This window comes from Podarcis bocagei (assembly GCF_964188305.1).
Source record: "Podarcis bocagei genome assembly, chromosome: 3".
Taxonomy (NCBI): Eukaryota; Metazoa; Chordata; class Lepidosauria; order Squamata; family Lacertidae; genus Podarcis; species Podarcis bocagei.
The window spans coordinates 57791390-57815837 of NC_138127.1; the positions used below are offsets into that span (position 1 = coordinate 57791390).

The window sequence follows — 24448 nt, forward strand, 5'->3', positions numbered from 1 at the left end:
CCCACACACCCCTTTTGAAGAGCAGAGTGGGCACCTTCATACATGTGGCTGATGTCCTGAGGCTCAGATCTTGGCAAGCAAGCAGCCTGCCAAGTAGGGTGAGTGTGTGGAGGAGGCAGTCTGTGCTGGTGCACTCGTCTCCTTGTCCTTGATGATGGAGGTAGGTACGATGAGACCAGCTCACTGTAAGATTTATCTTTTAGTCTCTCCACTGAAAGGAGTGATTCTTTACTGGCAGAGGGGTGGTGCTGAAGGCAGTGTTTGATAAGCTGGGATGCTGCACTTGGAGTATCCAATGACAATGCAACCTATTTACCCCTTGCCCTGGGTCAGAGATCGCCAATGAGTTCTGCTCACTGCCCCCCCACTCTGCTGGTCCCCTCCCCTGGGTTGAGTCCCTACAGTTCTCCAATCTTGTCCCACTCCTCCCTGTCTGACCACTCTCACCAAGGCACCTCCACGTGGCCCATGACACAAGCACTCCTTGTCACAAACACTCATAAAATCCCTACCAATCTGCTTCACAGTATTCAGCAATCAGTTCCGTATCTATCTCTGTCTTTCTCCCTTTCCCCCATAGCTAGTGCAATCTACACTGCGTAGAAGTTGCTCTCTGGCCTTCCCAAACCTTGCAGTCCTTTTAATGGAAGTTATCAGAGAATGAACTGGGATTTCCTGCAGTCCAGGAATGCATTCTACCGCTAAGCTAATCACCATCCCCGATGAGCTAACGGTATAGGATAGTTTACTTGCTTTAAAATGCTCTAATAATTTGTTAATATTAAGTAGCATTAGTCAAATGCTGCAGTAATGCACAAGCCATTCTTCCTCTGCTACACCAGAAGTGCTGCTGATGGACAGAAGAGCATGTTACTGATTAGATCTGGACCAGCGACTCACAGCCTGGGATTATAGTTTCGGCAATTTGCTTGAGTTTGTACAACCCAAATATCAGATAACATTAAGGTTTACATTTTCCATGGAACGCTGTCTCGAGAATATATTGATTCCTAGAGTATCAGATTACTCCAGAGCCAGAGTAGGCCAAAAGGAGAGTTTTGCTTTCCCCCCCGCTGACCTTTGAAAAACAGAATTGTATGACTACATACAGAGACCCGAGTGACCTTCAAGAATCCAAGCAGGGCCTCATGAATTACAGTGCACTTTAAGTGAGATTGTAAACAATAAGGTGAGGAGGGAAGAATAAAAACCCAAACAGAAGCAGAATTTTAAAGGAATTCCACAAATAAGAAGAAACTGCAAATTAGCAGTGTGATGCTATATACTCCCACTTAAAATGAAGTCCCATTGAGTCCAATGGTGCTTACCCCCAAGAAACCAGGTGCAGAATTAAAGCCTAACAGCAAAATCCTAGACATGGTTAGTTAGAAATAAGCCCCCCTGAATTCAAGGGGGCTTACTCCCAGGTTAGTGTGCAGAGGATTGCACAGGCAGATTTTCCAACTCAGATGCTTTTTATATGCAGCCCTAGGAACAATTCCAGGACACGGGTGGTGCTATGGGTTAAACCACAGAGTTTAGGACTTGCCGATCAGAAGGTTGGCGGTTCGAATCCCCGTGACGGGGTGAGCTCCCATTGCTCGGTCCCTGCTCCTGCCAACCTAGCAGTTTGAAAGCATGTCAAAGTACAAGTAGATCAATAGGTACCGCTCTGGTGGGAAGGTAAATGGCGTTTCCATGCGCTGCTCTGGTTTGCCAATAAAGCGAGATGAGCACTGCAACCCCAGAGTCGGTCACAACTGGACCTAATGGTCAGGGGTCCCTTTACCTTTACCTAGGAACAATTCAGTGGGGTTTACTTTTCACATTGTTTGGCATTTTGTTAGTGCTAAGATTCTTCTTTCATCTCATGCAAGGAACCTCTGTTTTGCATGTTACCTCACATCATGATATCTTATTCTTACCTCATCAGGAGACCTTTATAAATAAATCTCACAATTCATGGCGTCCACTTTAAATTCACTTTGGTAACTTCTCATCATGAGCCATATGTACGAATTAAATGCTTATGTGCCAAACCAGACTGATGCACACTGTTCTGAAGCTTCAGGTAAGTTGACAGTGTCAGGGAAGACAGCTGGATTTTTAGATGTAGTATACACCTCATAGAAATGCCTTTAAAGGCCTACACATCTTGGGATGTAGGCAGCATATACACCATACATTTAAAGCACATGGCTTCTCCCAAAGAATCCTAGAAACTGTAGTTTAAGGGTGCTGGGAACTGTAGCTCTCTGAGAGGGTGGACTATAGTTCCCTGGATTCTTTGGGAGGGGAAATGTGCTTTCAATCTAATTTCAATGTGTGGTTTCTACTCAACCTTAGGTACTGAAGTTCCTACATCAGTCTGCCCCTGTGTTAAGATGATTGGCAAAGGCTGTTCTTCAGATACCTCCACCGTCTGAGATGAGGCAGCTGGTGACCACAGGCATAGACTTCCAGTAGTAACAAGGAACATTGTAAAATACCCAAAGGGCTCGGGGGATGAGTCCATGATGCAAATTTCCATAAAATCTGCAAATCTGAATGAATATGTAAAGAAGCAAAAGAAACAAATGCATAGTCCTAAATGCTTTTGAAATCACAGTCTTGCGCTGACTTAAACAGAAGCTCTCCCATAAGTGCTGCAGACCTATATTTCCTATGGAAATTCAGCTTAGAAGAGGTGCAATGCAGAGCTTCCCAAAACAGAACCATCTTCATTAACGTGGCTTCCCTTTGGTCTGCATATGGAGAGTGTTGGCTTCTTATATTGTACACCAGGATGTCTAGCAGCAAGTACTTTGTTTAGAAGTCAGAGAGGGCTCCTTGTCAGTGTGCAGCTGTGACTAGATCATGATGCAGTTTCATACCCTCCAAGTGTCCCAAATATGCTGGAATGGTCATGAAAACCCTTATGTCATCAAAGCTTCTTATTGGTCACAGATAGCTTTCTGGTTTCATTCCCGAATAACAACTGAGGTAGTCATTGCCTGAAGCAATGACTGGGGCTGGCTGGGGCTGATGGAAGGCATCAGGTGGAGGAAGGGTGGCCTGGAGGAATGCTCAAGCATCCAACATGTTTGGAGATGTTTGAAGGCACATCATGGACACAGCTCCATTAGGCATTAGCAAAACAGCTTGAGCAGTAGATACAACACCTTCCATAATATTGAAATGAATTTCATGAATTTCAATTCATGAAATTTCAAAGCATTTTCCAAATGGAAGTTTGACTTGAGTGGTTAGATCTCTAGTTCTTGCTCTTGGTGGACTGCAGATCCACCATCTGGCAGAAATACTCTGTGGGTGAGGGATGGAATTGGGTGTCACCAAATCACATGGGTCCATTGTCAAGAGCTAGGCATTTCCTACCACCATGAAACTCTCAAGATATCTAAAAACATCTCATTCCGCTTTTGAAAGTTCTGCTATGTATCATATAATCAACTGCATTGTGCAACTTGTTAAAACTAATGTGAACTCTTAAAGCTGGGGGGGGGCTGTGTTTTGTTTTTTTATTAAGGCATCTCAGGGTGGGTTTTTTGTCATTTCAATTTATAATATTGACTTTCTACCCGTTGTCTAAATATTTTTATTTTTTCTTCAGAGGGCTGACACTAACTATCTCTGCAGTTATCTTTTTTTATATTATCGAGTAACTGCTTTTCCCCATAATGATGTGCTGTGTATGCCACGGCTGGGCCTGAAAATACAACAATGCCATAAATTAGAGAAAGCCAATGATTGATTTAGGAGTCCTTTTATTTTTACCATAACTCTGCTAGTGGAAATCCAGGACTGCAGTCTTCCACTAGACCTTCCACTGCTATCAATGTCTTTGAGATAAGCTTTAAATAACCACGGGATAAAAGCACACACATGCACCCTGGACAGCTTTATGGAGATAATAACAGCAATTAAACCATGATTCTTTGGGGAATCTCAACCTTCTGCAAATCACTGATGCAAATTTTTAAGTGAGATATCCTTGGAAAGATGTACATTGCACAAAAAATAAAAACCAAGCTGATGAGCTTCCAGAGGACAAAGCCTTGTGTGTGTGTGGGGGGGGGGGCAGTCATTGCTGACGTCTGGTCCCAGCAGGTGTGGCAGACTTGCTAATCAACCTGATCACAATTACAACTCAGTCATGTCCCTAGAATTCTTCCCTCTGTTTTCCTGTTGCTTTCCGACAGCTGCTATGCTTAGCTGCCCTGCTGCTTCCCAAGCTACCGTGAAGCCCTTCTGGCAACTGAAGGTAAGCTCAGGGGCTGTAGGTCGGTGCATGAAATTGGAGCAGCTGAAGACAGCAACTGTTGTGAGGAAGCAGGGCTTTGATAGCCATGGTTTCTCAAAACTCACCACTCCCTGTGCTTGCACACAGAAAACTGTCCAGTTGATGATGGCTGGTGGGAAAAGGTCCCATATTTTTATGTTGTGAACTGCCCTGAGATCTGCAGGCTGAAGGCTGGTGTACAAATTTAATAAATAAAATAATAAATAAAGGCAGAGGGGATGGAGAGATCTTTGTTGTTGGCATCTATCTGTCTTGAAAGACAATGGCATGCATCTCCAGGGATGAAGTCAAACTGCTGTGTTAGCAGCACTGAAGTGACGTCCCTGTGGCACAAGCCCTGGCAGAGTGTATGAAGGTCCTGGGCTTCCCCCTTTGGCCTTGCTGATGTAGTTCAAAGGAAAGCAGAGCCATATGTTTGGTACCAGCTTGGCTGCAGCAGCTGTTGGGAGGTGGCATCCAAGATGCCATCCAACCATCTTAAGACTCCATTCCGGATTTGTGTAGGGTCTACTGCTTAGATCTTTCTTCTCCCGGAGATATCCCATGAGGCAGCAGAGGTTTAGGATTATAGTTTTCCTTCTCCTAGATTAGCCACCTTCCCGGGTTGATGACCACATCTGCCTCTCACTTCCCTCTGCAGTATGTGTAGAAACCACTTTCTTGACCATTGGAGCCACTGTTTGTCCTGTCTGCTTAATCCTCCAGAGCTTGGGGAGTCCCTAACTCACTGAGTGTTTGAGACCCATTGGCTACCTTCACCTGGTTTAGCCAGCCAGTCGAATCCATTCCCAGGGTGTGGCCTCTGTCACATGCTGACAGCTTCTAAGAGCCACAGGTGAGAGCTGAGTGTTGGATGCGGACTAAAGGTGGGCAGACTACCCCAGAAGGATCACAACATGTCCCCTAACACCCCATACACCCCAATGGAGAGACCATTTTATATTTAAAATTTTCTGCCTTTTCCTCTAACAGGGACTCAAAGCAGCTTACAGAGAAAAACAAGAATAGCTAAAAACATAGGAAAAGCATGAGCCCTTTCATTAAAACCAATTAGTTCCCCAAAACCTGTTAGAACAAGAAAGCCTGCACCTGCTGGCGGAAGGGCAACAAGGAAGGAGTCTTGATGGAAGAGTATTGAGTACTGGTTATTTCTCCACACTTGCCCATCAATGTCTTGAAGTTATGTACAGTGATGATGATGCCAAACCAGTTAATTATAACTGTTTGTAATGCGAATCTAGCCTGTTCTAATTCCCATATGTATAACGACCCCTGACTCTGAAGTTCCAGAATTGAAACAGGCTCATAATTAAAAATGAGGTTTCATGTTCTGCTTTCCTGTTTTATTGTGGCTGTATGATGGCTCTCCCTCTTTGTCTTGACTGCTGGAAGAGAAACAGATCACTCTTGCCGGAGATCTGAACCAATCACTTTCAAAATTACATCAAGGTTGCCCACCCCTCTGCTAAACACCCATCTAACCAAGGTACACTTTAATAACGTACATGTGTATAAAAACCAACCACCACCATGATTTGAAAGCTAAAAAGAAAAAGAAGCACTTTTACTTTTTCATTCCACTGGGCTTGTAAATATGTCTAATTCTGAATCCCAACATGGTTAGTTATTTAAACAGACTTTAGAGATCGTGGTTGTTTGGGAAACAGTGGTCTTTGTTCCTTGTGTTATTTGTTTTGACCGTTAACTCATTAGCAGGAATATACATATATCAAATAAAAAGAATTATAGCAGGCAACAGGTAGGAGATAGGATAAAGGTACAGATAATTTCAGACGATAGTTTGGTAATATCCTTGACAGAACTAGTAGAGTCTTCAAAAGAAGTATTGAATGAAATCCTCCGCCAGTGTAGCAAAGCATCATGCTATTTATTAAATGAAACCAAATTTGAAAAGCTAGGATTGCGATACAAAAAGCTCCAGGAGACAGTTCTGTTCTATTCCATGGAAAGAAGTCTCAAATAAACATTTGGGCATTAACTTATCTGTGGATTTAAAGACTCTGAGAATAATTATGATCCATAGTAAAGAAATCAAGAAGGATATCAGGCGATGGAATGAGATGAATTTATCATGGATGGCTCAGATAGATGTAGTAAAATCTAATGGCCCTTTGAAATTGCCTTTTCTGTTTCCCACATTACCTATTAGTGTATCAGATAAAATATGTTTTTAAAAATGGAATAAGATGTATTAAATTTATAAATAATGGGAGGGGTAGAATTGAAAATTCTTGCAAAAGAGAGATCAATATAGGAGTTTGAATATTCCTGACACCTGGAATTGGTGGCAATCATATATTGGGTTATGATGCTGGATTAGATATCGTTGATCTGTGGAACAGAAAGGTAATGGGATACCCTTGGAATTCACATTCATGGTCAGAGCAAAAGAAAAGACTAATGAATATTGATAATAATCTAATACTATACTTCTTATTTTGGAACTTGGATGAGATTAAGCAGAAAATTGCTTTTGATTTATCTCTAAAAATGATAATATCTTCAATGAGCACTCTAAGATAAGAGGTAGTTCTATATATATATGATGAGTTATGTGTTAAATTTATGGAATTCCCTCCCAAAGGTTGTTCATCCAGCTTCTTTTATGGTTGTTTTAGATACCTGGGAAAGGCAGCACTATTTCAGAGAATTTTGGCAGTTCTTTGGACGGGGAGCAGGGGTTGTTCCATTTGGTTTGATTATTTCCTGGATGTAATGCTATGTATTATTTAAAGTTATATTGTGTACTTCTCTGTTCTCAAGGCAGCTTGAGAATGATTCCAAAGGTGAGGTATAAGTATTTTAATTTGTAAATAATGCTCATTGGTTTTATTTCATTTCTTCCCACAGGTCAGGGAGTGGTGGTGTTTGGAGACCCAGAAAGCACTGGATCCTTTGCATCCTTGCCTACTTTTGTTCTGCCTCCCACCAACATGCCCTCTATCTGCCCATGACATGCACCTTTTCTGCCTTACTGATGTTAATGCTCCAACAGAAGATCAAGGGCCCCTGAAAGTACCAAGGTGGTAGGGAAGAGGACACATCCAACACTGGCTGTCCTTCTCTAGAGTTTAACAACTTTTTGTGACCTTAGAGAAGGAGATCTAATGTTTCTAGTACCCTCTGGGATGGCTGGGCCCATTGAAAGTATTTTAGGATCGAAGGCTAAATCTTTAGCTGAACATAAATTTACACCTGAATGGGGAAGGAACTGAACTATAATATCATGTTGGATATATGTATATATTTACTCAAGAGGGTAAAAAGTATATATCTATTGCTTTAAGAGAAAAATAATTTAAATGATGAAAAATGAAAAATAAATGAAACAATGACCAAACAGATCTTAGCTCGAGAAAGATATGTATATATCATCAGCCCTTTGGGGCTCTCTGCATTCGTTGAAAAGCAGTAAATAAAGAAACATTAATTATTATAATCTTATACAAAATAATCCTTGTTGAAGATTTGGACAACCTCAGGCAGACAATGGTTATATTTGGTGGGCCTGCCCTAAAAATGTCTGGTTTCAGCAAGCTATAACTGTGATAATAAAAGACAGACCAAAAGTTCTCATTAAATCCAATAGTTCTTCTATGTTATATGAAGGAATCTTTTGAGACAGTAAAATGAAAAATAAATTATTAATTTGTTCCTAAAATCCAGGACTGAAACAGAATCTAAATAGAATACAGTGGTACCTCGGTTTACAAACTTAATCTGTTCCGGAAGTCCACTCTTAAACCGAAACCGTTCTTAAACCGAGGGGCGCTTTGCCTAATGAGGCCTCCCACCGCCAGTCCCCTTCCACAATTCGAATTCCATTCTTAGACCGAGGTAAAGTTCTCAAACCAAGACACTATTTCTGGTTTTGCGGAGTTTGTAAACCAAATAGTTCTTAAACTGGACTGTTCTTAAACTGAGGTACCACCGTACTGGGGAAAGGCCATAGCTCATTAGTAGAACATCTGCTTTGCACACAGAAGGTCCTGGGTTCAATCTCCACCATCTGCAGGTAGGCTTAGAATAGATCCCGGTCTACTGGAAAGCTACTGCCAATCAACACCAACAAAACTGAGCTAGATGATCCAACTCAACAGAAGTCAGCTCCCCGTGTTCTTATGTTTTATCTAGTGAAGCTTGGCTAGGAAGATGATGAACTACATTGCTGGTGGCAAAATTTACCCATTTATGTACTCAGATATAATCCCCATGGAATTCAATGGGCTTACCTTAATGTATATAGGATTGTAGCCTTCCAGAGGGAAGGGAAATAAACTCATACATGGAGAACTGGATTTAGTTTTTAGCCCACTGGAGATTCAGAAGAATTGTTAACTAGGGTGAAATTATTCTGTTGATTTTCATCAAGGGATGTGCTTGTTTATGCACTATATGTACACATATGGAAATATTTGAATAATTTTCAAAAGCATGTGAACAATGTGGATGGGAGAAGGGAGTTAAAATCAAGTGGGCGATACCTTGTGAATGGCATTGAAACATGTCTACTTCTGAACAGCCTGCACTGAGTTCTGTGAGGTTGTCCCCCACCCACCCAGAATTAAGATGAGTAAATAAGAAACGCTTCATTGCATGAAAAGGTATTTATGTGTCCCAATCACCTCTGACAGCTACAGCCCAATAAGCTAGGTGCTAGCATCTGAAACTAACTTGCATTAGTGATGCTCAGTGGGTGGCAAGTCTTACAGCTGGTGCTCTGCTTGAGGAAGGAAACTAGCAGTAAAAACACTTTAAGCATCGCAGGAACGTAGCCCGCAGGAGGGCTGCATGTCCCAGGTCCAACTGTCTGGTCCCATCTAGGACTTTATTAGTGGCCACCCACTGAGTATTGCTAAGGCAATTTTGCTTTTAGCATTTTGAAACTCTTTGGCTCTTCGTTCACCAGTGTGTTGATTCAGCAAGTCATCTGAAAGAATAGGGCAATAGTGGTGAGGAAATTAAGAGTTCAGTGTTTGGGTTGAATAATTAGCACAGTTTCCTTTGTGATCTTTTGGCAATCAATTATTTCCTGCTCTCCATCCCTCTTGGGGACCCAAACTGTAGAGTGAAATGAAGGGTATGGAGGCAGCTTTGTAGCACTGCTAATGGTGTGAACCAGGGCTTATCTACATTTCATTCCACTTCTGCCCCCTTGATAAAGCAGCTATGTACTGCCCCATAGATAAACATAACAAATTAGCCCCTAATAAGCTTGAAGCAAATATTTTATGTTTGTATTTACACAATTTATAACCCTCATAATCAACAGCTATTTAGTGTCACTATTTAGCATCTACTGATAAATACAAATATACATAAAAAGATACATATATCCTCTGCAGTGGTCCCACTCTGGGTTGAGTTCCCCATGTCTGCAATTTGCATTGGGAGAGGAAACTCCCAGTGGAGTGAATAAGCAAATAAGTTGGCTGTACAAAGCTGCAGGCGCCACTCTGTTGTGTTCCTCATTAAATCTGACAGGATTCTTGGTCTATCCTGTAAATCTGTTCCTACATATTGCTACTGGTGTGGAAAGCCCCAATACATTGTGTCCAACACACACACCCCTTGCATCAGCGCTGCATGACTTCCATTTATGACTCACGTTCTTTAATAGGCCTGTCATGTTTCCACTCGCAAACTCTTTCGACAGCCTCTTCCTTGGATTCTGCTTCATGCTTCTATGGACTCACTATGATCTCACCTCATCAGGATAAATGTAATATATACATATATATTTATTTTAAAATTGTGCTAGTAGTAATAAATACAGGCAATACGGTTGACATAATGATGGTTAACAGATGAGAAAGAAAATGCAATTAGATGCAGCGAACCTCATGAAAGGATAAATTGTCAAGAGCATTTAGAAGAAATTAGCTGTTCACATGCCTCAGAGTGCAATCCTATGGTTCCTCAGAAGGCATCTCAGGAACCCAAGAGATTTTGTTGATCTCTCTCCCTTTGGGTGGTGGTCTGCCCTAGGAAGCCCCCTCCTAGCTGTTGAGGAAAGTATCTCTGCTGCTAGTGTCCTACCATTAGAAAAGATGAAAAGAGGGTAGAAAGGTGGCATTCCAGGGGCATGTCAAGGACTGAGAGTTGTTAAGAGCCACCTGTTCCCCTCACAAAGCTACAATTCCCAGAGTTCCCTGGGAAAAGGGGTTGATTGTTAAACCACCCTGAGAACTGTCATGCAGGGATCTCCTAGCAATTTGCAGAACCCTTAGCAAACTCCATTTCCTAGTACAGTGGTACCTCTGGTTAAGTACTTAATTTGTTCCGGAGGTCCATTCTTAACCTGAAACTGTTCTTAACCTGAAGACCACTTTAGCTAATAGGGCCTCCTGCTGCTGCCATGCCACCGGATCACAATTTCTGTTCTCATCCTGAAGCAAAGTTCTTAACCCGAGGTACTATTTCTGGGTTAGCGGAGTCTGTAACCTGAAGCGTATGTAACCTGAAGCGTATGTAACCGAGGTACCACTGTATTATTTGGGGGAAGCCATGGCTGTCTAAAGTAGGATCATAGAATTGTAGAGTTGGAAGGGACCCTGAGGGAATATCAATTTTACATGGATAATGCAGATATGACCTGAATGTGAGGTTCATCACTTGCAACGTTGCACTGGACTTTGAGGCCTATTTTTTTTATTTCACTTTTAATTTGTATACCGTCTTTCTATTTTACAATACTCAAGGCAGTTTCCAAGCTGAAGAAACAAAGAATGTACACCTTACAACAAAAATGTGATAATAAAACAATTGTTCATGGAGTTTAATTCCTGCCCCTACAGGCTATGAATATTGTAGACCTTAGGATACCTGGGTGATCTCTCTGTTTCCTGATCTCTCTGACGCAACATAAACATGGCTAAAAGACCTATATGGTCTGGAGGGATCAGAGAATTTAAGTGAATCCTGGCAAAATGAACCGAGTTCAACACAGGATAATGTGGAACTTCTGCAAAAAAGGGTTTTTTTCTGAATTGAGTATTTCCACCACATTTTTCACTTTTATAATATTCAAACCGGGCTGGGCTGAAAGATCCATGCCCCTTGGTATTATAAGGTCACTTGAGAAGACATTTAGAAGTTTTAAAAAGAGACTTCCAATATGACTAAATAAGCAGGAGAAACTTCAAATGGGTCTTTCAGGGTGGTGATGAATTACTGTTATGCGTTTGTAGGGATGAGATGCTGTCTGTTGATTAATGACCAAGTGTGGTGCATCAGATTTAGTTATTGGAAGGACTGCTTCATAACCACACTCCACTCTTGTAGAAACGGGCCTTGTTTTGCCCACTTATGAGATGAATTCATCCATCAAGAGGTTCTTTTTGTCAAAAACTTAAAAGGAACATATGCCAAATGGCTGTGGGAAAGTGGTAAGTGCACTCTTTAAACTGATTTATTCAGTCCCGTGCATAATCAATGCAGTGGACATTTTGTTCTAAGTGTGCCTAGATGGGTGACTATGGATTGCCAGGGTATTGAACTCTGGTATAATAAGAATTTCCCCAAAAATAAATTTTAAAAATAGCCTCTTAAATCTTCCCGTTTTCCAGGCTACCACTGAGACGCGAGATCAGGAGCATTCAATTTGTGTCAGAATCAATTCCAATCAGCATTTAGATGGCTTCTGCTGTAGGACAGTGAGTGGAGTATGGAAAGGATCCCCCCCCCTTTTATTGATGACTTGGTTATGAAACATGGGCTGAGATCCTAAGTACACTTGCATCAGGAAAAGCATTCTCCTGAAATCAATGGTGTTGACTTCCAAGCACTGGCAGGAGTGCCAGAATATTTAAAGCTAGGGTAATAGTACCAGTGCCTCTTATTACATCCAGTAAAGTCAACAGTGCCTCTGGATAATCCATTTGGACAGTAAATTATCGTGCATGTCAAAAGTACAAATCTAATACAATTTCAAACCTGTTTAAATGTTGCGTTACAAGTTGCTGGCATGCAGCTCTGTGCTGGGGTTAGAAACCTCTCAAATAAATGCCTTAAAATTCAACAGAACTACAGCAGGTAAAGGTAAAGTTAAAGGACCCCTGGATGGTTAAGTCCGATCAAAGGAGACTGTGGCATTGCGGCACTTATCTCGCTTTCAGGCCGGGGGAGCTGGCGTTTGTCCACAGACAGCTTTCTGGGTCATGTAGCCAGCATGACTAAACTGCTTCTGGCGCAACAGAACACCGTGACTGAAGCCAGAGCACACGGAAACACTGTTTACCTTCCCGCCACAGGGGTATCTATTTATCTACTTGCACTAGTGTGCTTTCAAACTGCTAGGTAGGCAGGAGCTGGGACAGAGCAACAGGAGCTCACCTCATTGTAAGGATTTGAACCGCCAACCTTCTGGTCAGCAGGCCCAAGAGGCTCAGTGGTTTGGACCACAGCGCCACCCGCATCCCTAGAACTATAGAACACACACACATACACACTCAGAGGGAGGGAGATTTGGGGGCGGGGAAGAGAACTTTTATTTGAGAAGGGTGCCAACTTCTACAGTACATCTCATGAACAGGAGTCTTACTAGCTCCGAGGACAAATTTAGGAGAGATGGTCAGACAAAAGATGTGTTGGGTTTGGTAGTGCAGAACATTGTCTTGAATTTTTCTAAAGAGCTTTTTAAACTAAACCAAATGGTCCCACTTAAACACAAAATGAAGAATCTCAGAGCATTTGTGCCTTTGACAATACAACATAAATGATCTTAAACAGATTATTTCCAGCTTCATTTTAAACTTTCTTGCATTAAGAATTGTGCCAAAAAAACCTCATATCAAAACAAGGTTCTCCTTGTCCTTTGATTTACTGTTGGCAAAAGTGTTTGTCAGAATCCAAAGATGTGGAGAGGGTACATTTTCCCAAGGCCTAGAGATCTTGAAAAACCAAGCTGCCACTTCACTACAATGGAAGGAGAACTGAGGGTGAATGGTAGATTAAAGCAACCATATAATTTGTCTTACATTCAGTTCCGTCCTAAAATGTGTGACACTAGAGGCTGGGGAAATGGAAGAACCTTCAAGATATCTACTTCGCAAATATCGTACAGCTCTTTTAGAGAGGTATCCTTGTGAAATATTGAATTTTAAAACAAAATGAAGTCTACTTTGGAATAAGAAAAGAAAGGATTACAACTATTTTTTTGTGTGACGTGTGCATAACCTACAGATCTTTTGCACACTGCCAGTGTTTCTGGCAGAAGCTAAAAGGAGTTTTAGCAAACTAGAATTCATCAAATACTACAGGAGATCTACTATGGGCAAGAGCAGTTAAGCTGTCTAGGTATTTGTCTATCAAATCTGACCTTGTAAGGAAAACTGACTTGGGGGGGAATAATCCATGATTTTGCAGTGAAGGTCAGAAAGCCCAAGCCTTACAGTGCATTCATTTATTTATAAAAGGTTTGCAGCTGCAATAGTATAATATATTTTTTTAAAAAAATCAAAACTTTAACAGGATAATCATACCTTTATTAGGAGCAAACAAATTACAAGGTAGTCTGTAAACTCATATTCAGGCTAGATGTTATGTTAAACAAAAATAGCATGAGAGAAAAAAAGTGTATGAGAGACAGCGGGGATGTGTTGGGACGTAATAGAGAAGCCCCAGTAGCTTCAGAATTAAAATAGAAAATTTTCTATCAGGACTTTCGAGATTGAATGTGTACAGAATGGCATTGTGGCAGGCAGCACTGTCTTTAGGATATGTGGCACCAGGGTGCAAAGATCCGCCCAGCACCCCCAAATTTAGTTTAGCCCCCAAATTAGCTTTTATTATGCTTATATCAGACACCACGCTTACACCTTATCTCTTGTTTGCAAAAATACAATAGACTTATATTTAAGTATACAACACCACCACACTTAAACTTATAAGCATTGTTTAGGCACTTAGGAGAAACATCAGTCATGTCAAAGTTGCTGCTGACCCCACTGCCACATAGCAGCTCAAAACAATTCGTAACATAATAGTTTGATGTAAGAGTTAATTTTGTGTGCATGGTGCTGTTGTGAATGACAAGTGTCGCCGTTGTGAATGACAAGCGCCATCGCTGGTGCGGCGAGTCTTTGGTAAATGAGTGCACAAAGTCAAAAAGTCCTTTAGTGAAACAGTAAGTATACATTTCGGTAATACTTAGGTATATATGTATTTTGTTTTTCTAGCTTGATCAAAATTATTTATTATTTCATAACAGGTAGATAGCTAAGAGCTTAGGTGGCTTCAGCGGCAGGCGCCCGGCGCCCGGCGCCCCCCAGGATTCAGCACCTGGGTGCCCCACACCTCTTGCACCCCCGGGTAAAGCCGGCCCTGGTGGCAGGTCCAGCCCACTGATGAGGCAGGGTGAGGCACCTGCCTCAAGTGGTAGAAACCTAAGGGGTGGCACCTTCCTTGCCTCCACCACCTGCCCTGCAGCCTCCGCTGCCAGTGGTGAAGCAGCGGCAGCAGTGGCACCGGTTTATTGTGAGACGTCGTGAGACTTTGGCAAAATCTGACGAGATCTTGCCAGAAGCTGCTGTCGCTGCTAGCACTTCACAGACAGGCGCTACCTCCACTTCACAGGTGCCACCACACAATGCAGTCGAGAGAGCTGCATTGCCAGCAGTGGGGTGGCAGCAAGGGGGCAGGGAAGCAGCAGGGGGCACATTCCCATTTTGTCTCAAGTGACAAATTGGGACGCATCCCCCTGTGGTATGTGTGTAGGTTGGAGCTCATGATACAAGTTTGTAAGGCCCCTGAAAACAATCCCTTAAAAACTGATGTGTCAGTGATGATGAGTCAATTTCCTGATTATCATTTTTAACTTGAATTGAAAGAGGTATTCATCAGAAGTAAAACACAATCTAATTGTTATTCAAGATTTATAACTGACTGAAGTATCCTTCATGAACCTTGTTCTTTAAAATGATTCTAAGTTTCATGAAAAATAAGATGGAAAATTCCATGCTGAATTCCACCCCTGGAGAAATCAGAGCGAATAACAATGATAAAGAAGGTAGCTGAGACAATTTGGATTACATAATCTTTCTTCTTTTTGCTACACTTTCCTTTGGCTCAGGCAAGCCACAAATACACTTTCTCCTTGCATTCGTTTAGCAGAGCAATCTCTGTGCCGCATTGATTTTCAGCATATAAGTAAAAGCTTGGTAAAATATCACCGTCTCTATTAGATCCAACATTTTGGCTTCCAGTCTTGATTAGAATGAATTTGTGGGTAAAAGAGGCATCGTTGCTGAAGAGATGGAAGAGATACTGTATTGGGGTCTGATAATAATGGCGTGGCGATAGAGATCATTACTGCAGAGGTGATGAAAAAATACCAAAATTGGTATGAAATTAGAGGAAATGAAGCAGAAATTCTAATTTATGTAGGAGCGATCTCAGATGGATAGGAGAAGAATGAGTTGTTGCTGCAAGTTCGAACATGAGTTACAGATTTTCAAAGCACAGTCAAAAGACCCACAATAAGTGTGTGTGTGAGAGAACGAGAGAGAGATACAGTTCAGATGGAACAATGTTGGTATGATAAATCAGGTATCAACATGCTAACCCTTTGGCTCTCTGTATCCCTCCTCTACTTATGCGCCAACATGGGAGTCTCCTAACAACTCTCAGCATCCTTAGCAAACTACAGCTCCCAGAATCCTTGGAGGGCTGTTTAAAGCAGTATCATAGTGCTTTAAGTGTATGGTGTGTGAATGTGGCCAATGTAAACTCAAAACACAATGGATGGAAGTTAAAGGTGGTCTTCTGTTCTCCAGAGGCGCCCATCCATTCATAGAAGGTTCAGTTCCATCCAGGCTTTGATGCTTTATTTTTTTTTTTAAAAAAAGATTTTTTATTGCGTTTCTTTTCCTAGGTTAACAAATTTGTTTACATGGCAACATACAAGAAACATTTTTTTATATATGTATATGAAGAAAAATAAACAAAGAAAAAATATTAAGAAACTTTCCTTAACGTCCTTCAACAGTTCACTTTTGGACCTCCTCACATCCTCTCAGCATTGCATTCATTGTTCTAGCCAGTTCAGCAATTTGTTATCTTGTTTCCCATCTTATTATACCTTTAAATATATTATGTTACCAATTTCAAAAGTTTGTAATTTAATTTTAAAACTCTTAATAAACATAATATTTTGTTTCAAATATGTCTCGTTTTTTTCCATCAATGCTTACTTTATCATTTGCTTAAAATAAATTGCAGAAGCATAATGTTTCTTAATCGTGCGCTATCTTAACATTCAAACAACTTATAATGTTTTTGCAAGTAGTCCTTAAATTTTTTCCAGTCCTCCTCCATTGTTTCTTCGCTCAGATCTCGGATTCTGCCAGTCATTTCTGCCAACTCCATGTAGTCCATCAACTGCGTCTGCCAGTCCTCCAGTGTGGGTAAATCTGGTGTTTTCCAGAACTTAGCGATGAGAATCCTAGCTGCTGTGGTTGCATACATAAACAAGGTTCTGCAGGCTTTGATGCTTTAAAGGTTTTTGCAAATGAGAGGGTATGAGTGAATGTGCATAAATCCCCCCCTCTCTCTGTGTGTGTATTTTCATAATTCCCCCCTTCTTCCTGAAGCTTCCCCACCTTGGAGGAAGTGTTCAAGGGCTGCAGGGGCTGCAGAGAGAAGGAGGAGCTGAAAAAGGAGAGAACCTTGTTCCATGAGTTGAATTCCCCTCACCAAATGGATTGATAGCCGTCTATATCACTTCATTTCTTATCTACTTCTGATTACTCTACCCATGAGCCCCTTTCAGGTGTTCATTTATGTAGAATGAACATGCTGATTGGATTTATTTATACGGCCATAGACCCATTGTAAAATACAACTGGACTAATAGACCCCAAATAATATGGAGTGTTTGCTTTTGGTGTGAAGCATAATGCAAGCAAGACATACAAAACTTTACATCTGTTCACTCAGACTCTCCCTTTGTACAGAATGCTAACATAACATCCAACAGTCTACCAGTGAAATGCATTAAAAGTGGGAGGATCAAATCCTTCTTAACTCCACTATAATATCTATTATGTATCTTGGGAAATGGTTTGTCTGTTTGTTCTCTGTAGGTTCAGCCACCACACTTGGCATGAACTTTCCTGAGGTAGTTACAGCTCGTGGTTTGGGAGAGCTAAACCACAAGCTTGGGTTTAGATGACACACTAAACCAAGCTGTGACTTAGCTCAGGGCATCCCAGCAGCAAAACGACCGCAGAGGAACAAAGTGACCACGATCTCCTCCCTGAGAGCTAGCATGCTTGTGCGTTAATGCCAAGCGTGCCAACTCTAGGGGGTTGAGGTGTCTTCGGCCCTCTCAGTATCTGTTGGAAGGGGGCAGACCCCCTCAATTTTGAGGGGTCAGTGGAGGGCAAGCATGGAGCTGAGCGCAGTGCAGCTTCAGTGGCTGGCTCCTCCAGGGCGCTCGGCCAGTGGCGTAGCGTGGGTTGTCGGCACCCGGGGCAAGGCAAGTAATTTGCGCCCCCTAACCCGTGGATTTGCGCCCCCTAACCCTAACCCCCAGATGTTGCACCCGGTGCGGCCGGCCCCCCCCTGCACCCCCACGCTACGCCACTGCGCTCAGCCTTCTCCAAACAACGAGACAACACGTGTGTATTGCACGTGTGATGTCACACATATGTGCCACATGTCACACCCCTCAATCTAGGGGGAAACTTGGCGCCTCTGGTTCACACTAAGCCAATGTTTGGCTTAGAGTAGGCCCCTGCGTTTCTTTAACTTTGCCTTCATTTCTGTACAGCTGGAGGAAAAGAATGAGCACAGAGCTGACTGTTTAGCATTCGTTTGAATTAAGCTTTGGCAAATGCCAGATGTCGACCTCCTGCTTTACCTTTGTTTGGGGAAATGAAAAGGTGTTTCCCTTATGCTCTTCTTTTGATTTTCCTAAGATAATAGGTTTTATTTTTGTTCTGTGCATTGCACCCAAGAACTGTGGTTCATTTGCAAGAAGGCTGCCAGGCATCTCTCTCGCTCTCTCGCCTGACTGCAGGAAGGGGTTGTTATTCTCTCCCTCCATGGAAAGCCCAAAGGCTACATTTGTCATGCAGTCACTTTGTTGTGAGTGCGTAATTAAATGTACAGCACTTTGGGATGTTCGGAACTATAAAAAATTACCATAGAAATTCAAGTTGTTGAACTTCCTCCCCACTTCCAATAGAGAAACACAAATGCAAACAAAGCAGACCTAAAAAGGTTCCTAGGGATAAAAATGTGAACATTGGTATATAAATAAAACATTAGAAGGAAAACAAAATACTTCCGGAAAACAAATCAATAAAGAAAAGAAGTCATTTGGGGAAGCTGATCAGAAGAGAGAGGATTTTTCCTGCTCCAATAAAATAAGAAAAATATGCCCATTAAAGACAAACTCCCCCATGGAACCAAATTTCGGTGCCTCAACTGGGTTGTTAAAATCAGGTGTGTGGCATGTTCACCCTGGGGGTGGCCACAAAATGCTCCATCTATAGACGCCAGTGCTAAAGCTCTAATTGAAATTGTTGGCACAGAGTTTCCTGTGAATGACTATATTGGAGAGACTGGGCAGAATCCAAAAGAAATTTCTCTGAAAAGGCCTTGTATGGGACTTGCAGAAGTCACTCCCCAACCAGCTGCCCAGGGCACATATGCCCCCTTGCAGAAAGTAGTGGATGTGCTGGTGTGTAGCTGCTGATCATTTCATGGCTGCTATAGCTCAGCGACAGAGCATAAGATTTGCAGGCAGTGGCATCTATTGGAAACATGAGAATAACCTCTGTCAGAGTTTAGGTCCTGTTTAGGCACAGGGTTTAGGTCAGGTTTGGACCCTGGCATCTCCAGGCAGGATAGGGAAAGTCTATTATTTGAAATCACCGAGAGATGCATTAAGAACATAAGAAGAGGCTGCTGGTTCAGGCCAGTGGCCCATCTAGTCTAGCATTCTGTTCTCGCAGTGACTAACCAGATGCCTGTGGCAAATTCACAAGCAAGATTTGAACACAAGAGCACTCTCCCGTCTTTTGCTTTCCAGCAACTGGTATCCAGAACCATTGCTGCCTCCAACTGTGGAAACAGAGCATAGCCAACATTCCTCCACCAATTTGTCTAATCCTCTTTTAGAAGCATCTAGGTTGGTGACCTCACTGCCTCCTGCGGGAGCAAGTTCCATACTTTAACTATACACTATATGAAGAAGTGCTTTCTTGTTATCTGTCCTAAATTTTCCCATGTGCATCTTCATTGGCTGAGTTGTACTGTAATGAGGGGGGGGGGGAGAGACTTTTCTGTATCCACTTTCTCCAGGCTATGTATAATTTTATAAAATTCTGTCAAGCCACCTCTTATTCATCTTTTATCAAAGCTAAAAAGTCCCAGACACTGCAACCTTTCTTCACAGGATCATTGCTCCATCCCCTTGATAATTTTGGTTGTCGTTTTCTGAACCCTTTTTCAACTCTATAATATCCTATTTCAGCTGAGGTGGCCAGAACTCTACATACGTAGTACAGCCATACCTCGGGTTACAGACGCTTCAGGTTGCGGTTTTTCGGGTTACGGACCCGCTGAAACCCGGAAGTACCGGAACAGGTTACTTCTGGGTTTGGGGGGTTGCGCATGCGCAGAAGCGCCAAATCGCAACTTGTGCGTGTGCAGATGCTGCAGGTTGCAAACATTGCGGGTTTGCTAACGTGCATCCCACACGGATCAGGTTCGCAACCCAAGCGTCCACTGTATTCTAAAGGTGGTCGCACCACAGATTTGTAGAATGGCATTGTGATATCAGTAGTTTTGTTATCGATTCCTTTCCAAATGATCCCTTGTCTTTTTCACAGCTGCCACACGCTGGGCTGACATCTTCATCCAGCTATCTATAACCACCCCAAGGTCGCATTCCTGGTCCATCACCTTCAGTTCAGACCCCATGAACGTATATGTGAAATTAAGATTTTTTTGTCCCAGCATACATCACTTTACACTTTATATTTTGAAGCATTCCCACCCCCACCCCCCATTTTCTGACATAGTTTGTTTTAAGCTGGTAATGTGTACACATCCTTGGTTTAAGGCAGCTTTCCATGCTCCTATGAGTTCACTGGTACTTACTCCAAAATCAGTGCACATGATGGCAGCCTTTAAGGAGAATACTGATTTAAATCCTTCCCTCGGCTAAGCTAAAGTACTTGAATTTAAGTGGAATTAGTCCCATTAAACTGATCAATGTGATTGATTGGCTTCAGTAGAAACATGCTGGCATAATCGGTTTGTGGATTGCAGGCATCAACATCATCTCTTATTGGGGGCGGGGGTGGAAATGCCCCTAAAATTACCAGGCATTGCACACCAGGAATTGAAAATCACATGGCCCTTCCCACAGGTTTAAAATCTAAAAATGACCTACACATACCGGGAATGAGGTACAGTAGAGATTTAGTAAAATGTTTCCATTTAACGATAATCATCCTTTGGACTGGCAGTTTTGTTCATTGTGCATTGTCACCTGACTGTTGTCATGACTTTGTTGTCATGACTACCATCACTCTGCCCCACCGTCTTTAAACAATGGACCTTACGAACTTAAGGCCTTGGAAAATGCAACAGAATAAATTAAGCATTTCATTTGTGATATCTGGGAAGATGTCCTACACAATTACCTTACTGGAAGGCAAGGCAAGGACATTACGGTGACTGCTACCCCAAAACGGTGTGTGTGGAAGCATCTGAGTAATGGATTCCTAAACAGTTTCTCCCCTGACACCCACACCCACACTGCTTTCCTTAAAAGTCTTAGAGTGTCAAATTACAGCCCTTTGATCCAATGGAGTAGACAGACCATGAGTTCTCATGTGACCCGACTGATCTTAGGTCATCAGATTTCTCATCCTGTCATGTGCCAGCTTTAATAGGCATATCACTGCTGTTGCCCTAAAGGCTCGATATGTGCTGTCATTTAAAGCACAGAACAAGTCAGGTAAACATCTACATAGTTTGACCATTAGCTAATGCTGCTTGTCAGAAGAGGTGGTTCAAGCAATAATAGGTGTTTGTTTCTCTGCATCCAGTATGTTTATGAGATTTTAGTCACATCATTTACTGACTTGTTTCATACAAAGGGTCCCACAGCTAGTGTTACAGGCCCATGAAATCCCACAGGTGCTGTTGTGTGTAAGTCTGGATTTGCATTTTTTAAAACTTGTTTTATACAAGGGGTCGGATGAAATCCCACAAGTAGTGAATGTGGGGATGTGGAGGAGAGCACTGGCCCAATACATTTTTCCTGCCTGAGGCAGAGCAGCAAATGATGTCCCTCCCAGTACAGTGGTACCTCGGGTTAAGTACTTAATTAGTTCTGGAGGTCCGTACTTAACCTGAAACTGTTCTTAACCTGAGGTACCACTTTAGCTAATGGGGCCTCCCGCTGCTGCTGCTGCTGCGCCGCTGCACAATTTCTGTTCTCATCCTGAAGCAAAGTTCTTAACCTGAAGCACTATTTCTGGGTTAGCAGAGTCTGTAACCTGAAGCGTATGTAACCTGAGGTACCACTGTACTGGATTTAGGGTGGTACAGGAAGTTCCCCTGCACACAGTGCCAAGCCGAGGGGGCACATAATAATACTAATACTACTAATAGTAACAATAATCATAACAAGAATAATAAAGCAATTTATATTTATATTTATATTTATATTTATACAGGTGCCTACTGAGAAGATGCAGGAAAAAGCAGCTGTACCAAAAGGAATTATTGTGAAAAAAAATGGGGGGGGGAATGCACCAAATTTTGCCCTTGCTCAGGGTGCCATTTTGATGTCAGGGACTGGGCAGATGAGGGGGACTGGTGGAGACGGCCACCTCAAGAGCCTTCTAGAGAGGAGGTAGTGGGAGAGAGTATGGAGTGGTGGTTTGAGACAGGTCACACCCCAGAGAAAAAGGAGGAGCTGGGAAATAATGGGTGACGACAAACAGGAGCAAGGTAGTGGTGAACAGAGACAGGAGTTAGATGTGTTAGAAACAGTGCATCAGCCAAGTGACACGCTGTCTCTGGAGAATTTGCCAGAGCCACCTCTTTTCCCCAGGACAAGACGTGTACTGTGTGTCTCAAAGCAGAAAGCCCCAAAGAGAATTGTCCTTAGCAGGCAGCAGGAGGGATCTGATTGCTAGTAAGTATTTGCTGGGGATTGGAGCGGCACTCTGAGCAATGTCGGCTCAAGTGAGAGGGTGTATTTTCCATGTCTTCCTGTGTACCTGTGGATTAAAATTAAAGAACCGAAAAGCTCTCTCTGCTTCTCTGATTTCACTAGGCAGATAGCCAGTGAACTGTTGACAGCACGCCTGACAATTACCGTCTCTGCCCCTACCAAGTCATGGCACATAATACCCAAGGTCATGTTGGCACTTGAGGCAGAAAACCCCACAAGCACCTCTCCTCCTTCCAGGCAGTTATCTAACAAGAAATCAAGTACCGTAAGTAAAAATTTGCTGCCCTATCATGACACCCAAAATTTGTCACCTGAGGCATATGTCTCACTCTGCCTGCTGGTCTCTAGTCATGCCTATATGGGTCTCCAGGCAATAGTGGATAATTGTGCTTATAATGATGATGTAAATATGAAAGCTTATACCCAGAACAAACTTAGTTGGTCTCTAGGGTGCTACTGGACAATTTTGTATTTTTTTCCATTTATTTCGACTGCATCAGACCAACATGGGTACCTACCTGAATCTTTATCTGCTTTTTGCTACATATCAATAGGATGCCAAAAGTATACAAGCAGGCTTTGATAATTCCCCTCCATCAGTTGGCAACCCCAATGTTTCAGTGGAAAGTTCCTTTGTGGGACTGGGAAGGAAGCAGAGGAAATATTTGTGGCATAATATTTGCTGTGATGGACAATTTAGTAGTAGTATACTGTATATTATAATCAGGATCATTCAGTCTCCACACAAAGTACTAAATTTATTCCCATGGAAACTGATGTTTGGGTATGAATAAATAGACTGCCTCTTGACAGTTTCCTTTTCTTTCTTTTTTTGTTAGGACGTTTTGTGGCTGCCATTGAGGAAACCAAACACACACGCACACACAGAGAGGGAGGGAGCTCTTTACCTCAAAGCAGCTGCTAACACTTTTCCTAGTCATAAGTTTGCAATTAATAGAACATCGAGTATTTGCCATTTTGCCAAGTTAAATCTGTTTAAATAAGAGAGTGATCAAAACATTAGATGGAATTATGTAGTGTGTGTATGTGTGTTAAGCATAAGATGTTTTCTCTTACCAGCATAATATATTTATTTTTAAATGATTCTTATCCTAGGATTATGAGTGTCTTTTTGCAAGGGGGAAAATATGTTTGGCATGTGAGGAAGGGAGAAGGGCAAGGAAACAGATTTAGACTACAATCCTAGGCATGACAACTGAGAAGCAAGTCTCATTTTGTTCTTTCCTCTGCAAAATACACGGATGGGGAATCTGTGGCCTTCCAGAAGTTGCTTGACTGCAAATCCAGTCATCCCAGACTACTGACCATATTGCCTGGGGCAGATGGGTAATGAAGTCCAGCCAGACCTGGAGGGCTACTGATTCCTTCCCATTGCCCTAAGGAGCCCTTCTGGTTTTAAAATCTGGCTGAACCCATGAAGCATGTATTGTTTTCCTTTTATTTTATTTTAAAAGCAAACATACTGAGAGAGAAAAAACTGATTTGGGAGGGGGATATTATTAGTTTATTGTTCTTATTTTTACTATGAATTTTGTGGTTATTATATTGCCATTTTATGTTGTGAACTGCCCTGAGATCTGAAGATGAAGTGTGGCTAACTACTACTACTGAAAATGTAACATGCCATGTAAAATTTACAAACTGGCAAACTTTATGGTATTGCTTGCACAACTCTTCGAAGTCTCCTATTCCCATTTGGATTGAGGGCCTGATCCTGAAGGGTACAGAGCAATAGCTGCACCTGCTGTATTAGTTAGATATGGCAAGCATCCAGCATCTTTCAGCTTCTGTTCCTTTATCGGCTACTAGCAGGTCACAGAAGGGTTTTTCTTCCTTCCTTTTTTGAACTGCAGTTAGTGGAATGGTTTCTCCTGAAGAAAAGTGAAAAACTGCAGTTCTCTTTC

The 24448-nt window shown here is 42.2% G+C and overlaps 1 long non-coding RNA gene across 1 annotated transcript; it reads left to right on the forward strand.

The window, feature by feature from the left end:
- On the forward strand, positions 1-23590 carry LOC308583736. Its single transcript, XR_014006395.1, has 3 exons — positions 1-98; positions 22626-22783; positions 23363-23590. It is a non-coding gene; the product is annotated as an uncharacterized lncRNA (long non-coding RNA).
- The last annotated feature ends 858 nt before the right edge of the window (positions 23591-24448 follow it).